Genomic DNA, 13,382 nt, shown 5'->3' on the forward strand with positions numbered 1-13,382 from the left:
CAAATCACATACCCTCCCCAATGTCCATAATCCCACCCCCTTCTCCCCAACCCCCTCCCCCCGGCAACCCTCAGTTTGTTTTGTGAGATTAAGAGTCATTTATGGTTTGTCTCCCTCCCAATCCCATCTTCTTTCATTTATTCTTCTACCCACTTAAGCCTCCATAAATGCACTTTTAATTTAAATTGATAGCTAATATTTTTAATGATGTCTGTTGGATTCTTGACAAATCCATAGAAATTTACTGTGCTTGGAGGTAAACTTCCCAAAGGCAAGGTACCTTCCCTTTACCATGACTTGATGTTAAAAACAAAATACAATAATCCATTGCTAATTTAATTTTTACCGATTTAAAAGCTTAAGGTTTAGTTCTTAACGGCTATTTTACAAATAAGTCTTCATTCTGAACATACCATTGTATAACCTTTTTTTGAGAGGAAGAGGAAGGGGATTTTGAATTTTATTACAATTTCAGATTTTAAATTGTGAGAATAGTGCAGATAACTCTCTGCACTCTTAACCAGACTGAGTAGTTTTTTAGCATTTTGTCCCATTTTCTCACTTTCTTTACATAAATGTATTTTTAAACTGTTTAAGAGTAAATTGTAAAGCTCATGCTCCTTTAACCCCAAATACCTTGTTATGTATCTCCTAAAAAATAAGATTATTCTATTACATAACTCCAGTATAGTTATTAAAGTCGGGAAATTTCACACCATTCCAGAACTAATTATGAAATTTAGTTATATTCAAATTTCTACATTTCTCTTATTAATACCTTTTGTAGTGAGGTCCTCCCATCCCCCACCCCAAATCCAGGTTTAGGACACAATCCAGGTTTACACATTTAGATTTTTCTTTAATCTTTTTTTAAAAATTATTTTAGAGAAAGAGAGAGAGGGAGAGCAGGCAGTGGGGAAGGGCAGAGGGATAGAGAGAATGAAAATCTTCAAGCAGACAGATCATGATCTGAACCAGAATCAAGAGTTGCTGCCTAACTGACTGAGCCACCTAGGTATCCCTAGATTTTTCTTCAATCTGAAAAAGTTCTTTAGCTTATTTATTTATTTATTTATTTGAGAGAGAGAGAGTGAGCACATATGCAAGTGCAGGAGTCAGTCAAGGGGAGGGCAGAGGGAGAGAATCTGAAGCAGACTCTGCACTGAATGTAGAGCCCCATGCAGGGATCAATCTCACGACCCTATCATGAAGTAAGCCGAAGTTTAATGTTTAACTGACTAAGCCACCCAGGTTCCCTTCCTCACTCTGTTATTATGAGAGTGGGTGTGGATATTTCATGACCTTAAAAATTAGTATACATACTAATTTGTGGAATAGTCCTGTTTGTCTTTGGCATTTTCTCTTTTAATGACTGTTGTGATTTATAATTATAAATACATATTTAGGGGCGCCTGGTGGCTCAGTTGGTTAAAGCCTCTGCCTTTGGCTCAGGTCATGATCCCAGAGTCCTGGGATCGAGCCCCGAATTGGGCTCTCTGCTCAGCGGGGAGCCTGCTTCCCTTCCTCTCTCTCTGCCTACTTTTGATCTCTGTCTGTCAAATAAATAAGTAAAATCTTAAAAAAAAAAAAAAAGAAATACATATTTAGTTTTAGTCCCATTTCTTGTAGTTTTATAGTGATGACAGGAATAGATTTGTCTTCTGTTAATGAGTCAACTTTTAGGGCACACCTAAGGTTAGCAGCTGGTTGCCAGGAGAATCAACCATGTGATAAGAGGGCTGGAACTTTCCACAAATTAGTATGTATTTTGCAGTCTTTTGGGATGAAGTCCTTAACTTACGGTATTTGATGCTATCTTCAGGTGGGTAGCATCAGAATTGATTTGAATGTTAAGGTGCCCGACTGGTGTTGGAGAATTGTTTATTGGTGTGAGGGAAAACCATATGCTAGAATTGGGTACAAGATTGTAATGACTTTGTGGTGTCCTTGGACTATATGATCATGCTATGCTGTAATCACTTACATTAAACTTTAACGGTTTCCAGTGTTTTGTGGTTAAAATTAGCAGTCTGAGGGCTGGGCAAAAATGTATATAGAGGAAAGAGAGAAACATGCTTTTAGTTGTCGAATGAGTAGGTCAGAGGAGTAAAAGGCATAGGAAATATAGTCAGTGATACTGTAATAGTGTTGTATGGTGACAGAGGGTAGTTATACTTGTGAGCACAGCATAATGTTTAAACTTGTCAAATCACTATGCTGTGCACCTGAAACTAATGTAACTGTGTGTCAACTATACTCAGACATTTTTAATTAAAATAATAAAATCAGCACTGTGGTGATCATCTTATTATCTCAAGGCTTTGCCTATATCCTTGATTATCTCTTTAGAATAAATTCTAGATTTACTCATTTATTTATTCATTATTCTGGATTCTAATACTAGAAGTGGAATTGGTAAGTTAAAGGTGGCACTCATATTTAAGGTTTGTTTCTATACTGCCCACTATCTGTACTGACAATGTTCAGCAGTATATAAAACTATTTGCATGAATCTCTGCTAATTTGGGATTCATTTATTAAAATCAGTACTATAACATCAAAAAGTTTAAAGTTTAAAGTCATAGAATAGTTAAACACTTTTCTTTCTAATCACAAGAGATATTTTGTAAAATTGTTGGAATATTCTCAGTTACAAAAATACATTCTACCATTTAAGCCAGTTAAGAATAACAATAACATAGCAATACAAGGGGTAGTCTTAAAGGTATTTTTCAACAACTTTCCTTTAAAAATAGTTTTTTATGTTAAAATATAGCATTAATACAGGGCTTTTTGCCTTTTTAAATGAAAAATGAAAAGTTGTGAAAACCAGAGAAATCTGTTATTCCAACTTATGAAAAACGCACTGCTGTTATGAAAATTTTCTAACATAGGAAAAGTTACAAAGCTTAGCATGAACTACTTTACCTCTACATACTTTGTTATGTATCACCTAAGATTAAGGACATTATCCTAAAGAGAATAATTTATCCTACCAAATGAAATTAAATACTGTTTCCTTAATATCTTGTACTCCGGAATTTCTTCAAATTTTCATCAGATGTCCAAATCAAATTTTCATCAGAGTTTCTGAAATATGTTTTATATGTGTCATATTTTGTTGCTTAATCTTTTAAATTGTGTTTATGTGAATTTTATCTTACTTGTTTAATGACAGATAAGTTTATTATGTTCCATTCTCTCAAGATATAAATGGTAGAGGGAAATTAGTTTTAAAGAAGTTCCTGAAGTGAATCATTACTAGAGACATGTGTTTTGCTTTGTTTCAAAATAATAGTCATGTGCTTTCAACCGGAAAACTATGTATACATTAATCAATAACTACTTGTTTCATAGGTTCACATCAGGTTTTATTTTTATTTTTTAAGTTGAATCAGTGTATTTGTTTTCTCTTTTAGGAATACTTTTAGTTAGACCACCAGGGACAGGAAAGACGCTTCTTGCTTGGGCTGTGGCTGGAGAAGCTGATGTTCCTTTTTATTCTGCTTATGGATCAGAATTTGATGAAATGTTTGTGGGTGTAGGAGCCAGCCATATCAGAAATCTATTTAGTATGTTTTAATGTATCTTTCATACAATACAAAATTTTGTTAATTTTAGGGGAAGAGGGATTCTTACCCTTGATTTGTTATTCGATTATGATTGATAGCTGACCTCACCATTGTGGGGTTTTGTTTCTAGGTAACTTAATGTCTAACCTAAAACAGAACTGTACTTTCCCAAACAGAGGAGCTAGAAGTGTTAGGTAAGGTTTGGGTCTGTTGAAAAGCTGGGTTTTCTGTTGTTGTTGTCCTTTTTATCTTATTCATTAATTCAGTAGTTTTAATTAAGGAATAGTTAGCCTCAAATCTGACTGTGCCTTGTACAGTCAGAAGAATGAGTACTTGGTTATTTTTATTATATATCATTTTGTATGATACAGTTTTTTTCCTGAGGCTGCTGTTCTTAAATCCGTTTTAAAAGAAAGAAAGAGATCTCATTTTATGCACTTTCTCCTTAATGAATGTCTTTTGTTGCCTTTGACAGTCTTACAGGTTTTTAATACTTACATGATTTTGTTTAAAAAAAACATTGATTTCATTAAACTTATTTGTATCTCTTCTCTCTTCCTAGGGGAAGCAAAAGCAAATGCTCCCCGTGTTATATTTATTGATGAATTAGATTCTGTTGGTGGGAAGTGAATTGAGTCTACAATGCATTCATATTCAAAGCAGACTGTAAATCAGCTTCTTGCTGAAACGGATGGGTAATTGAATCTTCGTCTGTCTTTGGGATATCGTAATATATTTGGGAACATTCAAGAAATAGCGGGGCATCTGGCTAAGTCAGTGGAGTAAGCAGCTCTTCCTCTCTGAGTTGTGCATTTGAGCCCCATGTGGAGTATAGAAATTACTTAAAAATAAAATCTAGGCAACTGAGTAGTCCCTGTGCATGAAGTCAAGACAAGCTGCATTCTCTGTATTGTGTTCTTTCAATTACTAATGGGCTGACTGAGGTATCAACTCTTCTTAATTGGTGATCTCTATACCTTTTTTCATTGATTGTATCATGACAGGAAAATGATTCCCATTTAGAATACCAGTCTGTTTGGATACGTAAAGAGTGTTTGCTGATTCCTCGCTTTTAGTGTTGTGGTAGATTAAAAGTTTGCATCAGTTTTTATAATATAAAGAGCAAGAAGTGGGGTTTCTTTGCAATGGCCATGGTCGCCAAACTATGGAAAGAACCAAGATGCCCTTCAACGGACGAATGGATAAGGAAGATGTGGTCCATATACACTATGGAGTATTATGCCTCCATCACAAAGGATGAATACCCAACTTTTGTAGCAACATGGACGCGACTGGAAGAGATTATGCTGAGTGAAATAAGTCAAGCAGAGACAGTCAATTATCATATGGTTTCACTTATTTGTGGAGCATAACAACTATCATGGAGGAGAAGGGGTGTTAGAGAGGAGAAGGGAGTTGGGGTAAATTGGAAGAGGAGGTGAATCATGAGAGACTATGGACTCTGAAAAACAATCCGAGGGGTTTGAAGTGGTGGGGGGGGGGTGGGACGTTGGGGTACCAGGTGGTGGGTATTATAGAGGGCACGGATTGCATGGAGCACTGGGTGTGGTGAAAAATAATGAATACTGTTATGCTGCAAATAAATCAACTTAATTAAAAAAAAAAAAGAAGTGGGGTTGCTTTGGAAGAAGGAAAGCCTTCTTAAAACCAAACAGGAAGTCTAGGAGCAAATAATTTGAACTGGTAAGCTTGAGAGTATTTTTTCACAAATTAGGTTCCCTAGCCTTTTCCGTCAGGTCATGTCTTCCTAAGTAGAACAAATACTGTGAAGGCATGTAATCATAGATGACTTTGTGATTTATTGTTAACAGTTTTATTGAAGTGTACTGGCCTAGTAACATTTGTTCTTTTTAAAAAATAATAGAGATGTCTTATCACATTGGGTATAAAAAAAATCAGTCCCTTTTCTTTACTGTTACGAAATTTAATGATAGTTTTGTGTAGAGCATTTCTATATGTGTATTGTTTTAATTTTCAGTGAAATGTTACTTTCCTTCTTTTTTTACTAGTTTTAAACCCAATGAAGGAGTTATAATAGGAGCCACAAACTTCCCAGAGGCATTAGATTAAGTACATATTAAAAGACTGTTTTTACAAGTACTGATACATACTGAAACATGGTTGAACTTTAAAAGAGAAGGAAGCCCATCACCAAACATCACATATGATTCTGTTTATGTGAAATGTCCAGAATAAGAAAATCAGTGGCAACAGAAAGTAGATAAGTGGCTGCCAGAAGGAGGGAAGAATGGAGAGTGACTATTGGTAGCTATGGGGTTTCTTTTGGAGTGGGGGAATAAAAATATTCTTAAGTTAGATTGTTGGTAATTGCACAACTCTGACTATATTAAAAACTACTGGATTATCTACTTTAAATTCTGTGATGTATGAATTAAATTTCAGTAAAGTTGTTAAAAGAATCTTCTGACAACTTTATATCACAAAAGTTTGGGGGTGGTAGAGAGCATTTTTAAAATAAAATTTATTACAGTTTTAATTTTTTTATTTTATCATAGAAGTTATTCATATTTTAATTTGTTCTAATCATTTTTTTTAAATCTTGTCTAAGTCTGTGGTTTAACATTTTATACTTACAGCAGTTGTGATAGGAAGCTATCACAGTGTAGCTCTCATCATAGACTGCTGCAGAGTTATTGTTCCTTGAGTGACTAGTTTGCATGTTTTTGCTTATGAGGATTGCGTACTATCTATCTCTATCAACCTTTGTTCTGCCTTCTGGTTATTGAAACTGTTACTTGAGCCATGTTTTACAAGGAGTTATCTGAATATTTATATGCAGAATTCCAGTCTAGGGTGGAATAGGTGATGGGGATTAAGGAGCACACTTGTGATGAGCAGTGGGTGACATGTGAAATTGTTGAATCACTGTATTGTACACCTGAAACTAACATAGCACTGTATGTTAGCTGTCCTGGAATTAAAATAAGAAATAAAACTCCATCCAAGATGATAATCCTTCACAAATATTTAATGTTAATGGATATGAGAGGCATTATCTTGCAACATGTAGTCATATTTACTCTTCCAAACATGAAATTGTCTATCAAATAATACTAGAATTTTTATTTTTTATTATTTTTTTATTTTTTTGATTACTTTTCAGTGTACTAGAGTTCATTGTTTATGCACCACACCCAGTGCTCCATGCAATATGTGCCCTCCAAAATACCCACCACCAGGCTGGCCCAACTTCCCACCCCCCACCCCTTCAAAACCCTCAGGTTGTTTTTCAGAGTCCATAGTCTCTCATGGTTCACCTCCCCTTCCAATTTCGCTCAACTCCCTTCTCCTCTCCATCTCTCCTTCTCCTCCATGGAGGCTAGTAAAATTTTAGGTCATAATTTGAAAGTTTATAAATCATGTCTGGCAACTCTGCATTTCTTTATTTTTCACAAAGTTATTTAAATTTAAGAACTTTTGTGATGTGTCCCAATGGGGCTTTAATGATCTATTCAATGGCAATTTTGGTTTTCCTTTAGAAAAGGTAAGTTTATTTTGTAGTTACAGTGATATAAATATTTTAAGTGTTAGTTCAAGATACCTGTTTTCAGGGGCACCTGGGTGGCTCAGTGGGTCGAGCTGCTGTCTTCAGCTCAGGTTGTGATCTCAGGGTCCTGGGATCGAGCCCTGTGTCAGGCTCTCTGCTCTCTCTCTGCCTGCCTCTCTGCCTGCTTGTGAGCTCACTCTGTCAAATAAATAAATAAAATCTTTAAAAAAAAATAAAAAATATTTTTTAAAAAAGATAGCTCTTTTCTTTTTTCTTTTGGAATATGAGTCATTTGTGAAGAGTTGTTTTGGAATTTTAATATTGTGTTTACCTACGTAGCTGTGGATCCAGAAATTATAGCTCGAGGTACTGTTGGTTTTTCTGGAGCAGAGTTGGAGAATCTTGTGAACCAGGCTGCATTAAAGGCAGCTCTTGATGGAAAAGAAATGGTTACCATGAAGGAACTAGAGTTTTCCAAAGATAAAATTCTAATGGGTAGGCTTTCTCTCTTTTTTATTTTCCCTGTCTTACACTGTTCATTATGTTAGAGAATAAATTCTTTTTGAGAAAAATGTTATAAGAAAGAAAGGTATAGGAGCAAGAAAATATTTACTCAAAAGTAGCCAAGCAACTGGGCCTCTTACAGAACAAATATAGTTTATATGATTATACAGTTTGGGGGCAGGAGGTGCCCATGTGTTTACTCTTGTCTGGTATAGTTGATAAAAGAATAATTGTACTGATAAAAGAAAAATTTTGCTAATTTTCAGTATTTGATTTTAAATCTTGAATCAGCTTCAGAGCAATTTCGTTGTGACACTTCTTGTTTAAATTTATTTTCTGCAAATAGAACTAAACTTTCCTGGTTGACAGTAAGGAGTAAGAGGACAGCTCTTACAATTTTGGTTGTCAGTTGGCAACTTACTTTGGCTTAAAATAACTTATTAACGCTATTAAGTCATGTCACTCTAAGAATAACTTAAAGGCAAATGGGTTTCATTCATCTAAATATACCTTCTTAACAGAATAATTTTATGCAATTAAATTTTTATCCTTAGGGCCTGAATGTAGAAGCGTGGAAATTGACAATAAAAACAAAACCATCACAGTTTATCACGAATCCGGTCATGCTATTATTGCATATTACACTAAGGACGCAGTGCCTATCAACAAAGCTACAATCATGCCAAGAGGGCCAACACCTGGACATATAAGTATCTCGTTTTTTTCTTTTCCTTCAAATAACACTCTCCAAAAGCTTTTGTAGGAAACTGTTGAGGAAAATAATTAAAAAGAAAATTCAACTATGTTCTAAGTTTGCCAGTAAGTTTCTTCTTTAATCTTCTGAACCATTGTGAGATCAGAGATACTCGTGAAACTTATCTGCTAATATAGAATACTAATAGTTCAAATATTATATATTTACATGATGAAATTTAAGTCTGGAATGACACCAAAGTGTCATTCTTAAATATGTCATTGCTTTTTTTTCCCTCTGCAAAGAAACTAGATTAGTGGTTCCACAGTCTTTCTAAGATTTTTCTGAGTACAAGTTTCATTTTCTTTCTAAGGATAGACATTTTAAGCCTTTTTTGGCACCTGGGTACAGGTCCATCCTATTGCAGAATTATCCTATTGCAGGATTATATAGCTATGGCATGTAAAATAAACTTTTGCTTTATAAAGAATTTTTTTTCCTTTGTATAATGCCACTTTTGTCGTTAGTTGCCTACGACCATCTCTACTAAATGTCTCTGAGCTGTCAGCATCATGATATTAAGTACTATAGCAAGAGCCAGATGACAATTCTGATCATTAATGTGAATATTTCCAACTGTGTCTGGAGTTTTTCTTTGTTTTCAGTTGTCTAGGTGTCCCTCTTGCCTGAGAACGACAGACGGAATAAAACTAGAGCTCAGCTGCTTGGGCAGATGGATGTTAGTATGGGAGGAAGAGTGGCTTGAGGAGCTTTTATTTGGAACTGACCATATCACAAGTTGGCTGTAAAGAATGGCTTTAGTTCAGATTGTGCTTGCTGATTTAAAAATATTTTAAAATAAAGTCTATGTATATTTTTAAATTTTAGATGCTTCCAGTGATTTTAATAATGCAACTAAAATTGCAAAGTGGATGGTTACCAAATTTGGAATGAGTGAAAAGGTAATACCTAATTTTACCCCTCCCTCATGTATCAAATGATGACTGCCAAGTGTCTCCTTATGAGACAGGGTTCTTTTTTTAAAGACTTTATTTTTTTATTTGAGAGAGTGAGCATGAGAGGGGGAATGGTCAGAGGGAGAAGCAGACTCCCAGCTGAGCAGGGAGCCCAACGCAGAACTTGATTCTAGGACTCTTGGGACCATGACCGGAGCTGAAGTCAGCCTCTTAACTCACTGAGCTACCCCAGGCACCGTATGAGAGAGAGTTCTCGTTATAAATTGGTAACATTTACTTTTCCCCTGTCTCATTCTGAGTAGATTTGTCACAGCTCATTCTAAACTAAACTTTTTTTTTTTTTTTGAATACTAAAATATAGTATTCACTTTCCATTCTGGCTGCTTGGACAATAATAGTGTCTCATGAGTTAAGCAAATGATAAGATATTCTGTTTCTGTTCATATGACCTAAAACTTCTGTTTGCCGAGCTTGCTTATTTTACCCTTCCCACGTATTTCACTCTCCTACATTATCACTGTGACTTCACACAGCACTTCTAATACACTACATTGTGAATTTCTGGATTTGGAATAGTGGCAACGGTTTTCTAAGAAGGTACTCAGAACCATACTTAGGACTTTAAAGTTTCTCTCTTGTTCATACTTTTTAGTCTTACACTTTCAGAAGAATGATGAAATTTCTATACTGAATTTCTTCCTTGCCCTTGATGAGGTTTCCTTAAGTATAGGATAGTACTTCCTCTGTTAACATTTATTAGTGGTTTGGGGTGTTTCTGTTCAATTTCTTTCTTTTCATTTGTTTTAGCTTGGAGTTATGACCTACAGTGATACTGGGAAACTGAGTCCAATAACTCAATCTGCTATTGAACAAGAAATTAGAATCCTTCTAAGGGTAATAATCCTGTTTTTCTGTGATTATTCATCTGTCTACTCATTAATGTGCCTAAATAGTTAGGTGCTACCAGAAGATAATGGTTATCCCCTGCTTAGAACTGTCACTATATATAATCAAGAGAATGAGTGCACCATTGAAGCCATGATTTCAGTATGTAGTTGGGAGCCTCTGGTCATAGACTGAATCTTATTTTATTCTGGCGATAGGCTAGGAACAGTTAAAATCAGTAATTATAAATATTCTACTTCAGCTGTAAAACAATAGTGTTGTTAGACTAGGGGGGATATTTGATTATTTGAGTCTTTATTATTTTCACTCTGAAATATATTTTATTCAACAAATATTAGTTGCTTTGTGCCTCGCTGTGTACATATGCTGAGAATGAAGCATAAAGGGCTTTGAAAACAAAAGTCTTTTGGATTGCAAGGTCCAGAACAGAATATGTGAGCATTGATTCAGTGAGATGAGTCAGTAGGTACTTGGAATCTCCTTAAGGTACAGCAGATGCTTGGATTAGGGCAGTGAGAGGGGAAATTGAGAAAAATGAATGCATTCAAGAGATACTGATCTAGTGGAATCAAATACCTTTCTGATGTTTGGGTGAGAGAGCAGCTAAATTAAGTAACAAAGCTGTGTTCTCGATTTCTGCCTGGTGCAGCCATCTAGTTGTGTGTGCCATTGACTGAGAAAACAGTGATGATGGCCTAAGGTGGGGAAGTGTGTAGATTATGAGCTGAGTTTTATACATATTGAATTTGAAGTATTTTCTTTTTTTAAGGTTTTATTTGTTTATTTGAGAGAGAGTGAGAGAGCATGAGCATAAAGTGGGGTAAGTGAGGAGCAGAGGGAGATGCAGACTCCCGGTTGAGCAGGGAGCCTCATGTGGGGCTCGATCTCTGGACTCTGGGATCATGACCTGAGCTGAAGGCAGACACTTAACCAACTGAGCCACCCAGGCGCCCCTGAATTTAAGGTGTCTTAGTGAAGATTTCAAGTGGGGAAGGATACGTGGGTCTGGTGCTTAGTGCAGATGTTGGATATGTGCATTCCATTTGGATGTACATGAAGGCAGGTCTTGGAATGGAAAAGATTGAGCTAAATGGCAGAAAGTCTAGTGAGTGAGAACTGGAATTAGGGTTGTAGATGGCCGAATGAAGGATGTTGAAGTCAGATGGTGTAAACTTCAAAGAGCTCACCTCTTTACCCTGAAATATCTGGGATAGAAGGGAATCACTTGAGGGATTCAGAGTCTCCCCAGGAGGGCCAGGTTTGATTAACTCAAGGACGTCAAAGCTTTAAAGTCATTAAGTTTATGAAAAGTTTATATGATAGAAAGGTTTAGAAGGTGTTTCAGAAGAGGAATTCTCTCTCCCTTGCCTGAATCTTCATTCTCTCTCTCTCTCTTTTTTTTTTTTTTTTTTACAATTTATGTTATTTCGAGTAAATTATCTCTCCTAGTATTAGAACATTGGAAATACTCTTTCTTTGCTCTTAATACTTTTCTGAAATGCTAAGCATACGAGGGCGGTAAGTATTCTTTCCACTAGATGGCACACTTACATTGTTAATAAGGAAAATGATGATTAGCTAGTGTACATTTTAAGTTCAAATGCATATGAAACTTAAAGATATAAAAACCTATCATAGTCTTACATGTTACAGTGTAAGGGTTTCATTCCAATGGAGTTTGTTGTTTTTTTTTTAAAGCATTATTTTTTTAAAAATTTTATTTATTTATTTGACAGAGAGAGATCACAAGTAGGCAGAGAGGCAGGCAGAGAGAGAGAGGAGGAAGCAGGCCCCCTGCTGAGCAGAGAGCCCAATGCGGGACTCGATCCTAGGACCCTGAGATCATGACCTGAGCCGAAGGCAGCGGCTTAACCCACTGAGCCACCCAGGCGCCCCCAATGGAGTTTTTAAAGTCAATACTAATTCATCCTAGGTTATTAGTTTCAATATTCCATGACATATTTATAATACTTTATATGTTATCTTTAATTTTATATTTCACTTGACCATAACAGTTCTGTTCAGAATGTCTAATGATGTTTATTTTTAATAATTGTGTTATTTTTATATGATGTATGCTTCTTGGTGTTGGTAAACTCATTTTACAATGGTATAGTCACTGACTGACAGGTAAGTTGTTACCAAATAAGAGTAGAAAAGTAGATCTTTCCTCACCCTTTAAAGTGAATAAATTGGTGAAATCTCACAAGGCAAAAGGAGCAAACCTGCCTTTTCTTTTTAATGTGTATATTGAATAAAGAAATAGATTTCTTTGTTCGCAGACCTTATTTAAAAAGCAGATAAGTATACTATATACTTATATATTTTTAAGTATAGCTGCCTAAGTAGTACTCACTTATCCACGTGATACATTTTGAGGTTAAATATAGAATGTTTGCAAGTATGAAACTAATCCTTGAGAACCAAGCTTGCCTTATCTATTGATCAATCAATCAAGTAGGCTCCATGCTGGGTGTTTAAAAGCTCCATGCCTTAAGATACTCTTAATCTCACAAAACAAACTGAGGATTGCTGGGGGAGGAGGGGGGAGGGATGTGGTGGCTGGGTTATGGACATTGGGTAGGGTATGTGCTATGGTGAGTGCTTTGAAATGTGTAAGCCTAATGATTCACGGACCTGGACGCCTGGGGCAAGTAATACATTCTATGTTAACTTTTAAAAGAGCTTCATGCTTTTATCTTTTATAAATAGAAATGAATATAGTTCACATTTTTTAAGGCATATACTTTTTTTTTTCTTATTTATGATTTTTGCTTCTACTAAGTTTTCTGCCTCTTTGATACCTCCTTTTTTTCATTTCAGGACTCATATGAATGAGCAAAACATATCTTGAAGACTCATGCAAAAGAGCGTAAGAATCTAGCAGAAGCTTTACTAACCTATGAGACTTTGGATGCCAAAGAGATTCAAATTGTTCTTGAGGGAAAGAAATTGGAAGTGAGATGATAACTCTTAAAATGGATGCTTTGCTGGTTTTGCTGCAGGAATATGTAAGTAGCATTTCGGTGGTTTCCTTTTGCAACGCTTTTCTCCCATTCTTGCCTTGGTATCACTCAAGAGTGTGAAACACTTTGTCTCTCTTTTGTCACATTTAATCTAATTCTGGTTATTCTCATGATGACACCTATGGCAAATTATCAGCCCATAGCAAATATGTTAAAGAAAATAAAGAACTATTG

The 13,382-nt window shown here is 35.6% G+C and overlaps 1 pseudogene; it reads left to right on the forward strand.

Annotated features, from left to right (window-relative positions):
- The first annotated feature begins 207 nt into the window (after positions 1 to 207).
- LOC131839706 (ATP-dependent zinc metalloprotease YME1L1-like) lies at positions 208 to 13,382 on the forward strand (annotated as a pseudogene).

The sequence above is a fragment of the Mustela lutreola genome, chromosome 8 (assembly GCF_030435805.1).
Source record: "Mustela lutreola isolate mMusLut2 chromosome 8, mMusLut2.pri, whole genome shotgun sequence".
NCBI classification, from domain to species: Eukaryota; Metazoa; Chordata; class Mammalia; order Carnivora; family Mustelidae; genus Mustela; species Mustela lutreola.